This window comes from Neophocaena asiaeorientalis, unplaced genomic scaffold (genome assembly GCF_003031525.2).
Source record: "Neophocaena asiaeorientalis asiaeorientalis breed wild unplaced genomic scaffold, Neophocaena_asiaeorientalis_V1.1 scaffold381, whole genome shotgun sequence".
Taxonomy (NCBI): Eukaryota; Metazoa; Chordata; class Mammalia; order Artiodactyla; family Phocoenidae; genus Neophocaena; species Neophocaena asiaeorientalis.
This window is the reverse complement of record NW_020172812.1, coordinates 3,029,271-3,046,296: the sequence shown is the minus strand read 5'-3', so window position 1 is coordinate 3,046,296 and position 17,026 is coordinate 3,029,271. Positions and strand designations below refer to the sequence as shown.

General features: G+C 43.9%; 1 protein-coding gene and 1 long non-coding RNA gene across 3 annotated transcripts in view; one reads left to right on the top strand and one right to left on the bottom strand.

Moving 5' to 3' along the window:
• Window positions 1-17,026, bottom strand: part of ARHGAP25 (Rho GTPase activating protein 25) — an 84,661-nt gene that overhangs the window by 53,138 nt on the left and 14,497 nt on the right. The window lies entirely within an intron of this gene.
• Window positions 2,124-15,971, top strand: LOC112397431 (uncharacterized). The gene is made up of 4 exons (XR_003002799.1): window positions 2,124-2,444; window positions 2,965-3,004; window positions 13,727-14,360; window positions 15,261-15,971. It is a non-coding gene; the product is annotated as an uncharacterized LOC112397431 (long non-coding RNA).

Sequence of the window (17,026 nt, the reverse complement as noted above, 5' to 3'; positions counted from 1 at the left end):
CTAGAAGAGCATTTGGCCAATTGAAGGTTCTCAATAAATGTTTCTTGAGTGAATAAAATAAACATTTTAGAGAGAAGTGTGAGTCACCTTGAGGCATTTTACATTTGCAACATTTACATTTGCAGCATTACGTTGCAATGTTGACTGATCTACCCATTTGTGGGATTTCTAGATGTGTTCTCTTGAGCCCATGCAAGCAGAGCAGCCAGGGATGATAGAATCCCCGGTGTAATAATGATCCCCCCAACAGTGACGGATTTAATGAGGTCTTACCTGCGCTAGACACCACGCAAGCACACTTATCTATCAAGGCATCCTGGTTGAAGGCTCACCCTACCTCTTCATGGTAAGCTCTATCTTACAGACCAGGAACTGGAGCTCACAGAACTGAAGTGATTTGCCCAGGTACACGGCTAGAAATCTAATTTCAAAGCCCAATATCCATACCTAGGCCACACAGCCCACAGAGAGGCACATACTCTAGTGGTAAAGAGAGGTGCCTAGACTGAGAATCACGTGTAATAATTCACAGGGTTAGACAGTAAGGGTGAGATGAAAAGGGGACGGGCCACTATCCCCATCACGGAGACACCAGCCTCGGCCTCCACCCATTCTGCCGCAATGTTACGCATAAACCACTTTGTGCTACTTTTTCCTTCCATCCTAAGCTCTGCAAGGCTCGGCAGGCCTTGATGAAAGAGTGATAGGGAAGTAACACTGAAGCCTCCAGCCCAGCCCTGAGGCTGTCCTAACACCCCGTCAGGGAAATGGACATATTACTGGTCCTGCCACGACTTACTGGTTCTCTGCACAAGCTCCTTTGAAGAGACCTAAGGATCCTGACCGAAGCCCAGTGGGGCTGAGGTGTGGGAGAGAGGAGCACAGAACCAACCCGAGGGAGGCCCAGCACTCGGCCCACAGGGCAGCTCACAGAGGGCCCCCCACCCTTGCTGAAGAGGCAGCCCTGGAAGCCGTGGGAAACAGCAGGCCCCCGCATGGCTGCCTCCCTGGAGATGGTCAGTAGGGGTCCAAACACCATTGTGTACACCCGACACACACTCACACCCACACCCACACACTCACACCCACACCCACACACTCACACACTCACCCACACCCACACACTCATACACACACTAACCCACACACACACACTCACACACATTCACACACACACTCACACCCACACCCACCCACTCGCACACCACACTCACCCACATGCACCCACACGCACACTCTCACACACACGCACCCACATGCACACACTCACACCCACATCCACACACACCCCCAACACACTTGCAGACCATCAGCCTGTCTAGTTATCAGACTGTGGGAAGACAGCCCTCCTAGAAGAAAATTAAGTCTTTTAACTTCAGAACCTCCAGGCCCACTTTCTTTACCTCTTTTCTCTTTTCCTTGTCAAAGGCAAACTGACCTCTTCTTTGAAACACCCACCATTCAGGGGGGTGGGGAAATTTAAAAATCTTTCCACTCTCAAAACCTGGCATTTAGACTTCAGGATAAATTTATCCTGTGATTACTCTCCTGGATTTTTTTTTTAATTCTCCGTTTCTTTTTTAACTTGGGCTTAAAAAACTTTGCTCCACCCCCAACCCCCCAAAAGGTAATGAGATGTGAGACTGAGGACAGCCAAGGGGCTTTCTCTGTGCGTCCAGAATTCAGTCACACGGGCCTTCCCAGGCCGCTTGCCCTGAGACACATTTACACAACCTAATTCAAAGAAATACCTAAAGTTGTTCCCTGAATACCTGTCTCCAGACCCAGGAACTGAGCAGGTTTAATTTCCCCATGTTCTATAGCTCATAGAAATTTATTGTTTGACAAGTGAGCCTTTCAGTGTAAAAAAGCAAACTCTGCTTCACAAAGGGATTTAGCACACGTAGCTACGTCTTTTGCAGGAAGAAGCAAAAATGCGGTCTCTGTAGCATATGAAGAAGAGAGAGAGAGCTGGCTTTCTGTTTCTTCTTGAGGCTTGCAAGTTCTACACTGTGAATCCACCTGACTAGGCTGCCTTTCCAGGGCCGCCCTTCTGGTGTTCATTCTGGAGCTTGCGTGTCTCGGGAATGTGGAGAGCAGTTGTCTCTTGTGGGCCTGTGTCTCCATCCATTGCAACACTTCACCAGCCCCCTCGGCCTATCTTTGCATAACAGGAAGCCAAGCATAAAAACAAGAAGCATGCAGAATTGTGAGTGCTTCCGACTAAACACTGCTTGGAACTGCCTCTTCCTCAGCACATGGTGTAGTGGAGATTTGGCAATCGGGTGGCACACACACCCCGAGGTCCACACTGTGGCCCCTTAACTGTATCCAAGCTAACTGGCTTCCCAGATATGGATGGAAGGAAGGACTTTGCATCATTAACACAGTAAGCTAGAAGAACTATTGACCCTTCCACTGTCAAAGCCAGTCATTTGCTCCAGGTAAGGGGTTTTGCTTAGTCACTAGCATTCATAAATATGTAGTGCATTAGAATGCTTGAAGTATTTATATTTTATAAGTCCAACTAAATTCTGTGGCTCTAGTAACTCACAGCAGTGACCCAACCAGGCCATTGCCTAAGGGCTGGCCCCAATAATCAAGCACTGGGCCTTGATGAAGCTACAAGCTATTAACCAGCCTACAGATGTCACTCCAGTCTGTTCCCGAGGCCCTCTCTGGTCCTCGGGAATAGTGATTGTTAACCGTACAGTTCTAATAAGAGTGTGAACAATGAACAGTTGTTGCAGTGGAATGGGCCTGGCATACAAGTCATAATAGGTTTCTCTTACTCTACAATCTGATAAAAAGATTCTTTTTTTATTAATTTTTATTGGAGTATAGTTGCTTTACAATGTTGCATTGCTTTCTGCTGTACAGTAAAATGAATCAGCTATACATATATATATATATATATATATATATATATATCTCCACTCATTTTTGGATTTCCTTCCCCTTTAGGTCACCACAGAACACCAAGTAGAGTCCCCTGTGCTATACAGTAGGTTCTCATTAGTTATCTATTTTATACATAATAGTGTATATATGTCAATCCCAACCTCCCAATTCATCCCACCCCGCTCCCTGCCTTATTATCCATGTTTGTTCGCTACGTCTATGTCTCTATTTCTGCTTTGCAAAGAAGTTCATCTGTATCATTTTTCTACAATCTGATAGAAGATTCTATTAAAAATGGAGGCCATTAGATTATGGATGGAGGACAGAGGACACGCATAAATTATTAATTAGTTTCATAGGTGTGATTAGGAAATAGAATGCCCATATTTTCAAAGATGCATACCTAAGCATGGGGAATAAAATTACACAGTGTCTGGGATTGGCTTTAAAATATCTCAGCAAAGAAAAGAGAAACAAAGGAATAAAGCAGATGTGACAAATTCTTCATAATTTTGAATTTCAGTAATGGATATACATGGCATTTCATTATATTTATTCTCTATGTTGGTGTTTGAAATGTATGTATAATAAAAAAATCTTTTTCAAGATTCTACTAGGCCTTAAAAAATAAATTCTTTTAGGCTTAAGATTTTTTCACACATCAGCTATTGCCCTGAACTTCAACTTGCTGGTTTTCCCAGGCCTGCATTTCCAGACCTGTTAGTTATTCCTCTGAGCACAGTGAAGTGATGTTACACAGATGTTCTACCACACACGTACACATTCCCCCGCCCCGGACAGATCCAGCCTCTCCGTTGCCCCCGCACTGTCACTTTATCAGTTAATGAAGGGGAAGAACCGAGGGACTCCTGATGCTTCCAGTTATGGATAATATTTCCTGTAAAGTCAGCTTTTACTCAAACTGTTAATGGTGGTGATGGTCTGTCTGTGTACATGTACACACACACAGACACGCACACACACACACACACACACACACACACACACATATAATTCCCCAGGGTCACAGAAGGAGCTTAAAAAAACAGCTGTTGCAAGGAAGGCAAAGAGACTTGCTAGACAATTCCTTCTGACCGGAAGTAACGTCTGGGACATCAGAGGCCTAGTTCAAGATCAATGGAAAGAATAGAGTGACTGATTATCAGCATTTACAATGACAAAGTTGGCGGAAGCGCTGGTTCATAGGCTATTGGGGCCTGGTAGATGGCCAACACTGGATGATAGTCTCCCCTCCAGCCCTGTAGCAAGCAGGCAGGCAGGCAGCCTAGAGCAGTGGAAGGCGTATCTGACTGGGCATCAAGAGACCCAGATTCAAGTTCCAGCTCAGACACAAACCAGCTGTGTAACTCTCAGGGCCTTTCTGAGTCTTCATTTCTTCATTTGTAAAATAAAAGGATGGAAATAAACCATCCTGAATGCTTTTCCAACTCTAAATTTAAAAAAAAAATTTTCAACTCTAAATTTTTTTGATTGACCTATCAAACATCTTTCAGCCAATATTTTGTGCTGTAATCCTGTTTTTAATGTGCAACATGTCTAACTTAATTTGCCAACTCAGGCAAGAATCCAGTTCCATATCAAGGTCACAGGTCTGTAGTGATACATTTATGTAATTGATTAAGAAAAATGAATTTGGCAAAAGACATAATCTTGGTGATTTTAATCAAACACAGATGGTTTGACACGTCCTGGTTAGAGTGTGAATTTCGATATTAGGCTAAAGAAGATCCCCTGAGAAGTCCCAGTAATAATACAGGGTAGGAGGTACAAAGACAAAAGCCACTGTAACTATTACTCAAGGGCTGACAATTAAACAGGCTGCGTGATTGATTTATTCTGGGGTGATATCTTAGCTCCCAAATATTACAGACCCCATCATCTTTCTGGATGCATCTCTCCAGCTTTTTGTTTGTTTGTTTGTTTTGTTTTGTTTTTGCGGTACCCGGGCCTCTCACTGTTGTGGCCTCTCCCGTTGCGGAGCACAGGCTCCGGACGCGCAGGCTCGGTGGCCATGGCTCACAGGCCCAGCCGCTCCGCGGCATGTGGGATCTTCCTGGACCGGGGCATAAACCGTGTCCCCTGCATCGGCAGGCGGACTCTCAACCACTGCGCCACCAGGGAAGCCCCATCTCTCTAACTTTAAACCAGGCTTTACATACCAATATCTGCAAATACATCCATGCCTTTTTGACCAAGAAGCCTTCTACTAATTTAGTTGAGATAATAATGAATGTATCTTAAATTTATTTACAAAGGTATTCACTGCAGCATTGTTGCTTGAAAAATGTAAACAAGTAAATGTCCAACAACATGGAATCAGTTGAACGAAGTATGGTATACTCATAAAGTAAAATACTATATACCATTAAAGTTGATACTTTCCTGAGTTATAATGACGTGGAAAAAAAAATAATAATGACATGGAAAACATTGAATTTATGTAGTTAGGTTAAAAACTGCTTCCTCCAATATACACAGGATGACTCCATTTTGTTAAAAATACACACACACACACACTATAGTGTAAGAAAGTCATAAATACATGTGTGGTATAGCACAGAAAAACATAATGCAAGATTCACACCAGACTGGTGTAGGGTTATAGGTTATTTTCCTGATAGGTGGGATTATGGGTAATTTTTATGTCTTCTCATGCTGTCATTTTTTCGTAGAGGGAACAAAAGTTATTTGTAAAATCTCTACATCAGCTTTTTCTTCAATGATCTACAGGCTGTCTCCTAAATTAAAAAATGTAAAACTTAACATGAGTCAAGAAAGAACTGACTGAGAGGAATCAGTCCCAACGTTAGGAAGAATTTTCATAATCTAAACCAAAGTGAATTCCAAAAGTTTTCAAATAGAGCATTTCAGAAGCTAGCTATGCTCTCTTGGGCAAATCACCCTTCCCTGCCTGATGGGATTACTTACCAGCAGGATACAATATATAAATGTCCTTTATGAAATATACAGTAGGTATAGGTTTGCTTATTATTATTGTCATTTACAAGAATAATTTTTGCAGATCTTAGTTTCTGCATATATAAAATGAGGTTGTTGAACAGGATGTTTGCTAAGGTCCTTCTAGACCCCAAATTCTTCTACTCTTTGTATATGAGCAGTTTCTACTAATACCATAATGTGCTCAGAGTGTCGAATTAGAGAAAAGGCGAGCAGAGCAGACTCATTATTTAGGAAAGAAAATAAGAGAGAATGTGCTCAGCGAGGGAGGGAGATCAGTATAGTTTGGAGGGTCAGCCCAGACATCACGGAAACCATAGAACCAGAACAAGTTCTTTGGGGCTGAGAAAGGGCAGGGCTTGGGGAAAGAGAAGAGTCAGCAGAAAGTCTTGAGGGAGCACAAGGGGGTGCTCTGGGGGAGCCCAGGAAGGAAGGAGCCCCTGAAATTCTGGACGGTTTGACCCCATGGTGTAACCGCCCCATTTCCAAATTTCCATCAAAATGACCAGAGAATGACTTCAGTGATAACAATGGGAAATGGGAAATGAAAGTAAAAGTAAGGAAGCATGCTGTCTGTGAGCTATTTGTGGAGAGGAGGATTTCTGTGAGCTGGAGGCTAGGCAGGACCAAACTCAAAGAGCCGACCAACCCACAGTTCAGTGTCTGTGGAGGAGAAATTGTCCACGAGAGTGGGATGGTCCCGCAAAGAATCTGCACCACCTCCTAGAGGGGGCCAGCAGCACTCGATGTGGGGAACGGAGGGAGGCCCCCAGAGCACAAAGGCCTGGCTGGGCATGCTGTGCTATCTCCAGCTTACCCCAGGGGCTGAAAGTCCCGCCAGCAAAGCAAGGGGTGGGAGGGCCTGTCTTGCTGGCTCCTAACCTGGGCCATTGAACCAGTGAGAGCAGGGAAGACTTTTCCAACTAACCTGGGGCTTCGCCAAGGAGAAAAAGAAAGAAATTCTCCATGAACAGAGCCTCACTCCCTAAACTGAATGCTTCTTAAAAAGTTACAGGTACGCTTACCATGCCACCCAGCAATTCCACTTCTAGGAATCTCCTCACGAGAAGTGAAAGCACACGTCCACAGATTTCTTGTATGCAAGTGTTTCCAGCAGTGTTATTCATAATGGTCAAACTGGAAACGATCTAGAGTCCATCAGCTGCTGGATGGATGAACACAAAGTGCATAGCTGTGCAACGCAACACTGCCCCCAAATAAAAAGGAATGAAGTGCTGATACAAGTTACAAGATGGTAACCCTCAAGAACCGTATGCAAGTGAAAGACACTGAATGCAAAAGACAGCATACCGCAAATCCATGGAAGAAAAGTACCCGGAAAAGTCAACATTATAGAGACAGAAAGCAGACGGGAGGTTGCCTGGAGCTGAGGGTAAAAGTAGAGATTGGCCGCAAATGGGCAGGAGGGAACTTTCTGGAAAGATGAAAGTCTTCTAAAACTGAATTGTGGTAATTGCTGTACAAGGGCCAATTCCTCACTCATTTTATAAAGACCATTTAAAATAGATCATAAACTTCAGAGAGTGAGAGATTTGCCTGTTTTTCCACTCAGGTAGCCCAAGTGTCTAGAATACTCCAAGAATGAGGATATTTCAATGTTAGGAAAACTATTCAATGGTTTATTACAGCAATAGGTAAAAGAATTGAAAAGCCATATGTTTTCAAAACATTGTGAATTTACATTTGATAAATTTCAATATCGATTGATATTGCAAAATTAATTATCAAGAATAGAATACTTTCTTAGGTGGTAAGGAGTGTCTATCTCAAACCAATGAGAGGTAGCTGAAAGAATGCTCTATGTTGCTGAAAATTCAACTACTGAAAAACTCTTCAAGAAAACTTCAAGAAAAAGTTCTTAGGAGCAAGGCCAAGTGTTTGGTGTTTAGCTGTGTAAGGAAAAGTGATGAAGGTGAGAGTTTCAGAGAAACACAAAATGACACAACAGAAAATTTCTGACACTTCTACTATGGCATATACTCGAGAGCTGTGGAATGTGCGAACATTTCCATTGCTGTGACATTTTACAATTCCTTTAAATTTTTTTTGAGGATTCACAGAAGAAATCATTCTAAAATCCATGAAACTTAACCCAATAGAAAAAAAAAATCAATGTCAAGGTCTTGCTTAGAGCTACTGATGTGGGAAAATCACTGAGATTTTACTTCTTCATAAAATATTATTATTTACCAGCATTTCTATCCATTTCAGGCTATGCTTCACGGTACTTGAGTGAGGCTTCGCAGGAGGCAGAATTTCCCCTGTGACTCTGCCGCTGACATCCTGCAGTTCTGTTTCCTCTTCAAAGCTGTCAAACTTTATCAGCTGTCTGAAAAAAATGCTCTAGGGGTTTTCCCTATTATCGCCCAAGGTCCTCAGAAAAATGTTAGGATTTCTTCTGAAAGCATCTGTCTGAAGTGTGGGCTTCTTCGACAGGCAGACACAGACCTTCGCCCTGATCCTTCTCTCTGTGGCTGGCCACCCCTTGACAGTCCTCCCAGCCTCTGCACCACATCACTTGGTGCCCACAGAAGATCTATGATAATGATGATCTAAAAGAACATCATTCTTCTTTCTTTTTCCTTTATCCATTTGTTTGCTTTTAGCCGATGGCCACTGAAAGACAAACTAAGCCTTGAAGTCGTAGGTGCAGAACCTGAAGAAGCAGGAAGCCCAGATGGACAAACAGGAAGCGGAAGATGGGGAACCATGCATGGGTGACTCGGTGATTGATACCGTGACAGGCAGGATTTGCCCCACTTCCAAGTCCCACTGGTCTGGCGCATCTTATAGCATAAAAGACCTTTTCAAGGTGAAAAATCACTTATGTTTTCATGAGGTTTTGTTGAAAGGGAATCATTTCACTCAACTCAGTGTATGCACTAAATGGAGATACAATAACCGACATGTTTTATAATGAACTTGCATGGGGTACAATCAGGAAAGAAGTAGTAAACCTCTTAATGTGGAACTTAAAACATGGAAGAAAGGATTTATTCGTGTGCTCAAAAATGGATCATACATTTTTCTCCTTCAACTCCTTATCTCCGCCCTTCCCCTCTCTCCTTCACTTTTCTGGCATTTCCTTAATTGTATCAACTGTGAAATGTGAGGACTTCAAATCCAACCTAAGAGAAGTGGAAGGAAGCTGTACTCAGACTTAAAAATAGCCCCAGAAAACATCTGTTCCTTTGAATATATTGAAAGATATTTCAAAATACGAATAGGCAAACATAGCTAATTAATTCACTTGAACGTTAAATCCCATTGATATACAGTGTGAGTTTTGTTATACGAGGGATGGATGTATGTTGGGGGATGAATTTCCATAATGCCATTTCTACTTGCATAATTTTGAGAAAGAGGCTTCACAATGACATTCTGGAGTGTTTGGCCATAAAAATAGCACTGACCATTCCAATCTCCAGCACTTTCCCCTGCATGATAAAAAATACTTTGGAAAATGTGACTTCTGTGATCTCCGGGAGGAGGCCTGGAAAGGGAGGGCTGAGGGTTCGGAGTGGCACAGGAAATCTGTGTTTGTAACGCTTAAGTGTGTGGGTGTGTTCACGTGGGCAGGGCTGGAGAGGAAATATGAAAGAAAATGTTTGCAAACCATTGCAGGCAGGAGCTGAATGAGAGACTCAGAGAGTCTATAAAATTTACAAAACATATTTGATATCCATGGATTGTCCTGGGTTGGGATTATTACAAACTACTCTTGACACCGAAAGCACTATCTATAAGAGAAAAAGTTGATATTGGTTTTTGTCAGAATTAAAACCTTTGCTCTTTGAAAGGCACTGAGAGAATGAAAAGCAAGCCACAGATTGGGAAAAAATATTTGCAAACCACATATCTGACAAAGGAATTGTACCCAGAATATAAAAAGAATTCTTAAAACTCAACTATAAGTAAACAAACAAACCAATTTTTTAAATGGGCAAACTATTGAACAGATACTTCACTAAATGAAAAGATGCCAAACATCATCAACTATCAGGAAACCATTAAGTAAAACCACAATGAGATACCTTTACAATCATATTAGAGTGACTGAAATAAAATTTAAAGACAAACTAACAGTACTAAGGACTGGTAAGGATGAGAAGCAACCGGAACTTTCAAACACGGCTGGTGGGAATACAAAATGGTACAGCTACTTTGGGAAATAATGTGACAGTTTCTTACAAAGTTAAGCATTCACTTACAATATGACCCAGCGGTCTCACTACTCAAAATTTACCAAAGAGAAATGAGACATTATATTCACACCAAAACCTGTAAGCACATATTTATAGCACGTGATTCTAACTTCTAAAAATCAGAAGCAAACCCAGTGTCTTTCAACTGATGAATGGCCACATCCATACAATAGAATAGCACTCAGCAATAAAAAGGACGAAACTATTGATACAAGCAGGAGCATGGATGAATCTCAAATGCATTCTGCTGTCTAAAAGAAATCCTATACAATTCCATTTATACGATATTTAGGACAAAGTAAAACTATAGGGATGGAGAACAGATGAGGGTTTGCCCAGGGTTGGCCAAGAGGGGTTGGCTAAAAAGAGACGGTGCTTGGACCTGTCTATATCTCGATTGTGTTGGTTATCACATGACTCTGGGCATTTGCCAAAACTCATACAACTGCAGACCAAAGTAAATACATTTTACTAGATGTCAATTTCAAAACAAGTTTTTCATCTGCCCTCATTTGTTGCATGTTTGTTACACAGAACCACCTGACATTCTCACTTCCTCCTGACCTTCAAAAGTTTCCATAGCTAATATAAGTTCTTTCTTTTTTTTTGAATGTCAAATGCTGACTCTGTTCTCCATAGTGGCTGTATCAATTTACATTCCCACCAGCAGTGCAAGAGTGTTCCCTTTTCTCCACACCCTCGTCAGCACTTATTGTTTGCAGATTTTTTGATGATGGCCATTCTGACTGGTGTGAGGTGATACCTCCTTGTAGTATTAATTTTCATTTCTCTAATCAGTGATCTTGAGCATTCTTTCATGTGCTTGTTGGCAATCTGTGTATCTTCTTTGGAGAAATGTCTATTTATGTCTTCTGCCCATTTTTGGATTGGGTTGTTTGTTAGAAGTTCTGAATGGAAAAAAGGAAAGTGACTTCTACCATGCCACAGTGACTTGGATTAGGTGAGTGGCCTCAAAAAAACATGGAAATGTAGGGAAGACCAAAATATTAAGCTAAATCTCCCCAGATGGTAAGAAAGCAGGGAGGGCGGATGGTACCCCTTCAAAGGCTGGCCTACCTCATGGCATGCTGTCCCACCTCATGGCATGCTGTCCCCAGCAACGAGCCCACACTCCTGCGAAGAAAGTCTGACCATGATCCTCACCCAGATGACTAATTTAGGTGTCTCAGACTAATAAGGGAACCTGGCCAGGGGTGTTTCCTCCCATCAACACGGTCTCTGAATTCCAGTTCTTCCGGGTTTTAGTACAAGGGAAAGCACAATGATAGGTAAGTTGGTGGCGTTAAATACCCTGAAAAGGAGTTCTTTGGTGGGAAGTAGTAGAAAGCCCACTGGGTAGTGTTCAGGAGACTTAATTATCCAGGCCTGGTTCTGCTGCTAACTTGCTGTGTTCATATTTGAGCAGTCTACATAGTGCATGTTTGATCATTGTCTTACCAGACTTTTTTTTTGGCTGAAAAAAACAGACTCTGAATCAAGCTGGTTTAATACAGATAGATAACAGATACTTAGATAGATAGATCAACACATACATACATACATACATGGACCAATAATCAGATCAACCAATTGTTCTTAACTGGGGACATTTTGACCCCCAAGGGATATTTGGCAATGTCTAGAGATATTTTGGTTGTCACAACTAGGAGGGTTGCTACTGCCATGAGGTGGAGAAGTCCAAGGTTGCTGCTAAATACCCTACCGTGCACAGGGCAGCTGCCACAGCAAACTGTTGTCTGGCCCAAAATGACAACAGTGTTGAGGCTGAGAAACCCTGATGTAAGTATGGACACACACATACATGTATAAACATAATGATGTATGTGCATGTGTGTATAATTTTTTAAAAGGAAAATATTCTTCAAAAAACTAAGATAACTTTGGGGAAAAGATCCTGGCTCAGGATGATTAGAAATCAAGGTAGATTTTGCAAGTTTTGAGCTCTTAGAGTTCAAGGCCCTTCCTCTTAGTGTCCTACGATTTGCAAGGCTCAGTTCTAAATGCCCATTCTCTGTGAACCTCAGGCTGTGAGAAAACAAGCTAGTTGCAAGCTTGAGTCAGCTCTGTCCAAGGACAGGCTTGCAAAGGCCAAGCCTGTGGCCACCCATGGAGATGGGTTGGAAGCCAAGAGGGGGAGCTGGGAAAACAGCCCCAAAGAGGCTATTAAATGTATCTGTAAAGGGATGATAAGGCCACCTACCCTCTAGAAGCCTACCATTAAATAAATGACCGTGGGCCACAGGTCTCTTGGAAGCAGAAATGGCAGGTCTCTCCTTGAAATGGAATTCATAATCTCCCTTTTCTTCCCTTTTTACCTTGAAGAACAGTTTGCGGTTGTTATGCAACTACAAAACAAATAGAACCGTAACTTATGTTCCCCAGTTTGCATAGCTGATTCCATGAACTTTAATAAGTTTTGCTTACTTATGTCAGTCCCAAGTTTTACCCCCTTAGAGCTGTCAGGATATGAAGGGTAATTTTGCCACCTGAAGTTTATAAGGACCGAGTGAGATAACGGAAAGTACAGTAAATCCCTGTCCCAACACAGTCAGTGGGGGCCAAAATCAGTCATCTACAGCATAAGGTCACGTTATTTTGAAGCTAATGAAATGGCAGGGCGACCTTGAACCTGCTCAGTTGCCCAAGGCAGCTCCAAAGGTCCAGGTGGACCGACAGGCCTGACCCAGCCGCGTCTGAGTGTGCTGCCCTCTGGTGGCCATAGTCAGCTTTAGCTTACACATCAAGGACCAGAATGCGGTCCAGAATGCCGGGACCAGCAGGTCAGAAACAAGAAGCAATTCTAAGAATTTCCCAGTTAGTTGTCACCCATGTATTGTCCCAGGCCAGGAACAGTGGGCCAGGAAAGGCTGTAGACTAGAGAATCATGTAGCACTTTCCCTCTACTCAGCTTTCTCTCCCTCCACTCTCTTACACACGACACCCAGAAAATACCCTTGGACAGGACAGAGGATGGACCCATTGTCCACCACACTGTGTCTAATTATCACAGGGTTCCTTACTGGGGGTGGGGTGCGGGGAGTGGTTTGTTGCTTGGAAACGTAAAACAGTGGTCTTAGCCTTTGTATAGACCCTTTTGAGAGTCTGCACGTACACATATAATTTCTCATACAATTTGGGGAGGGTTGTGCATTTACTGAAGCCAGTCCAGGACACAGAGGGAAGAACACGGGATACAGGCCTGACAGACATGTTTGTTGGGTAATACATGTATGATGACAAGCCACTCTGAAGCCATTTGGAACAGAAAGGGAAAAGATCAGGGGTAGGCAAGAGAGAAGGAAGAGAAAATCTATGCCAATTGGAGGATAATAAGCCCTTTCCTGTCCAAGCCACTCTGAAGCCATTTGGAACAGAAAGGAAAAAGATCAGGGGTAGGCAAGAGAGAAGGAAGAGAAAATCTATGCCAATTGGAGGATAATAAGCCCTTTACTGTCCTCTAGGACGTGCCAAATGTCCGTATGGCTCCTTAGACATATTTATCTATGCTGCGTATCCCCACCTTCTCTTTTCACCCTTAATTCTGGGTTCCTGTTTTACACACCTGAGTTTTTTCTCATCCCCCTGTGCTTTCTGGCCAGAGTCGCTGGCAGTGAGGCTTGAGTTGGGAGTGAGGAGACCGGTTGGGATTAAGCCGACATCCCCACCTCACCGAGTGAGTATTACAAGCACTACCCTGTCTCTGGGCTCTGAATGGGGATGAACATCTCTCAATCCCTTTGGGGCTGGAATGAGACACTGTGAAGAGATGAAAAACATGGAAAGAGAATTTGTCTTTAGATTTCGGAGTCTACAGTGTTATGCCAAAAATAAGTCCTTCTAGGCTACCCCACAAGCAATTCATGCTTAGAGCTGGTGAAATAGTGTCAGTTGGCCACACCCACAGCAGCAGAACCCAAACTTCGCCAGATGCCAAGATGGGACCCCTTGCCACTTACATCAGTGTCTCTGCTAGTTGGAATTTAGCAGCCAAGTTTGAGGACCAATGATTTAGAGGAGGGGTAGGGAAGGTTCAGCTCAAGAACCTGATGCCATCTTCATGTGATTCTCTTGAGCCCTGGGGAGATGGCTCTGAAAGATGAAACTGTCAACACATGCAGGCACCGGGGAGCTCGTGGAGAATAAGTTAAGGACCGTGAAAACTGGAGGCTGGATAATGGTTAAGAAGCTCGCAGTAATCCGGAGATAAGACAAGAGGGTGGATCTGAGATACAGGTAAGAGAATTAGTAGGACTGATGTGCTCTCCTTGGGGAAGGAAGGGGTCCTGGTCAAGAGGTCAAGGTCAGGCTCAACAATCACCCCATTCTTGGGACACAAGGTAGGAAAACATCAAGGTTGACTCTATAATTTGTGGCCCCCAGTACAAAGTAAAAATGTGGGGCTCCTTGTTCAAAAATAATTAAGAATTTCAAGAGCCTCTTACCAAGCGCAGGGACCCTGCGCGGTTGCCCAGGTCGCACACCCAAGCACCAGCACTGAGAAGATCTTGGCCACTTTAGGAGTGGACGATACAGGGGGTGTGTGGAGAGAGAACCTAGAAATGAAAGGCCACTGGGTGATGACTCTGTCTCTTTGAAGGACTCACAGAAGCCTAGCTGGGGTTATTTTAGGAGGTAGATTTCCTGTTTGTTATTGTAGATTTTCCTGTTTGTCGGTGAATTTCTTGTAAATATTTGAACGGCAGCATTGCCCTGAGGGCTCTGGTTTGCTATTGGCTACTGGGGAGTCAATGGCACCAGGGACTGTGGAGATGCATTTGGTGGAGGAGTCTGTGGAATGTACCATTCTGGGAGTAGAAGATGATAAGGGTTGTGTGCAAACTGCAATGGTGACATATGAAAACTTATCCATCCAAGTTCAGTTTGGGAAGTAGGAATTGCCTTTTAAGGATTTAAGCGTTTATCGAATATTTGGAGGAGCTCAAAGAGCAGACTTCAGGCACCAGGGCAAAACAGACCTGATCCCCTCAGAGACAGATCACCTCTGGGGAAATTCCACAAGTAAGGTCCCCCCACAGAGGCTGCCGCCACTGCCCCCCATGCCCGAGACCCCACAGAGCGGGTGCTGGAGCTGCGATGCCCAGGAGCCTCACGGGTTCCCATCTTGTTTGCCAGCAATAACCAAGGAGACACAGGGAGATGCCTGCCCTTCACTTCTACGGTCCAGATCGCATACCAGTGAACTGACCCGGCAGAACGTCATCTATTTCTAGAATCCTGGCTACGAGGGAGTCTGAGAAATCTTGGTGTGAGTTTTTCAGTCTCTCCAAAGAAAGGAAAGGTCGAAGGACGTTTCAGCGAAATAGTCCAGGGTTACAAGCATAGCCGGTTTTGTCATCCCTAATTGAGAGCAGGATAACTTTCTGAATCCGTAGCTGATGAGTTCAGTTTGACTGCTGGTTGTTGAAAGCCAACCTGCAGGGCTTTGAAGGGCATCCTCCCCTACAGCAAGACCTGTCTTCCACTCACCTCACCTGCTGCACCCTCTTTCCCTCCCTCTGCCTTTGCTGGGTCCCTCTCCCACCCTCTGTCTTTCCTCCTTTCTCCTCTCCATTGCTCCCCCTCGCTCTTCATCTTAGCTACCCACCCAGACTAGCTGACCACACTGATGTACAACTTTAATATTTCCATTTCCTGAGAAAAGCTGCTTTGCGCCTCTTAGGAGCTCCCTGGATACCCTAACCCTAACCCTAGCGCTAACCAATATCCAGTTAAAGAGGGGGAGGCAGGGCTTCCCTGGTGGCGCAGTGGTTGAGAGTCCGCCTGCCGATGCAGGGGACACGGGTTCGTGCCCCGGTCCGAGAAGATCCCACATGCCGCGGAGCAGCTGGGACCGTGAGCCATGGCCGCTGAGCCTGCGCATCCGGCGTCTGTGCTCCGCAGCGGGAGAGGCTGCAGCAGTGAGAGGCCCGCGTACCGCAAAAAAAAAAAAAAAGAGGGGAGGCAGAGGGATTGGGGCTGCTGAACATGTCTCCCCAGTCCCTGAGTCTGAAGTGGAGGGATTAATTCATTGGCCTCACTTCAATCCCCATCATCAAGAAGACTTTGGGGATGAAGAGGTACAAACTACTATGTATAAAATAAGCTACAAGAACATAGTGTACAACACGGGGAATATAGCTAATATTTTATAATAACTATAAATGGAGTGTAACCTTTAAAAATTGTGAATCGCTCTATTGTACACCTGTAACTTACGTAACATTGTACATCAGCTATACGTCAAGTTTTTAAAAAAGACTTTGATTATAGGAGCGAGAAGTATCCCTTGGCACCTATTCAGCGGCCTAAGCCCCGTGACTTAGGTCCCAACCTCTCTTGAGAATAGCTGGATGCTCAGTCACCCGCATGTGCTTCCAAATTAGCTTCAGAAACCAAAAGCTCTACTTCCTTCTCCAAGAGAAAGGCAGATTTGTCTCTCTGGATCAAACCATTGCTCCACACCAGTAAGGGCAGCAGAAAAACATGTGTTGGTCTTATTGTAACGTACAGATTTCACTGGGGTGAAGCAAAGTTAACAGGCCACAGGACAGTCCCCAGCTATCCCACGAAAATCTCCGAGATCACCTATTTGTATGACAGGCACTGTTCTTGGCAGCAACGGCCTAAAAGTGAGGAAACAGACAAAGCCCGGCCTTCGAGGAGCTTATAGTCTACTGGGGGTGGAGACCATAGACATGAAAACAAATGAATATCATTTCCGGTACAAAAGTGCTGTGAAGAAAATAGAATAAGGTGATGGGATAAAGAGAGACTGCAGTAGGGGGATGCTATACTAGGTATTAGGGTCAGGAAAGACCTCTTTAAAGAGAAAATATTTGAGCCGAAGCTGAATGGAGTGGAGGAAAGACCACGGTAAGATCTGGGTAAGGGTATATCAG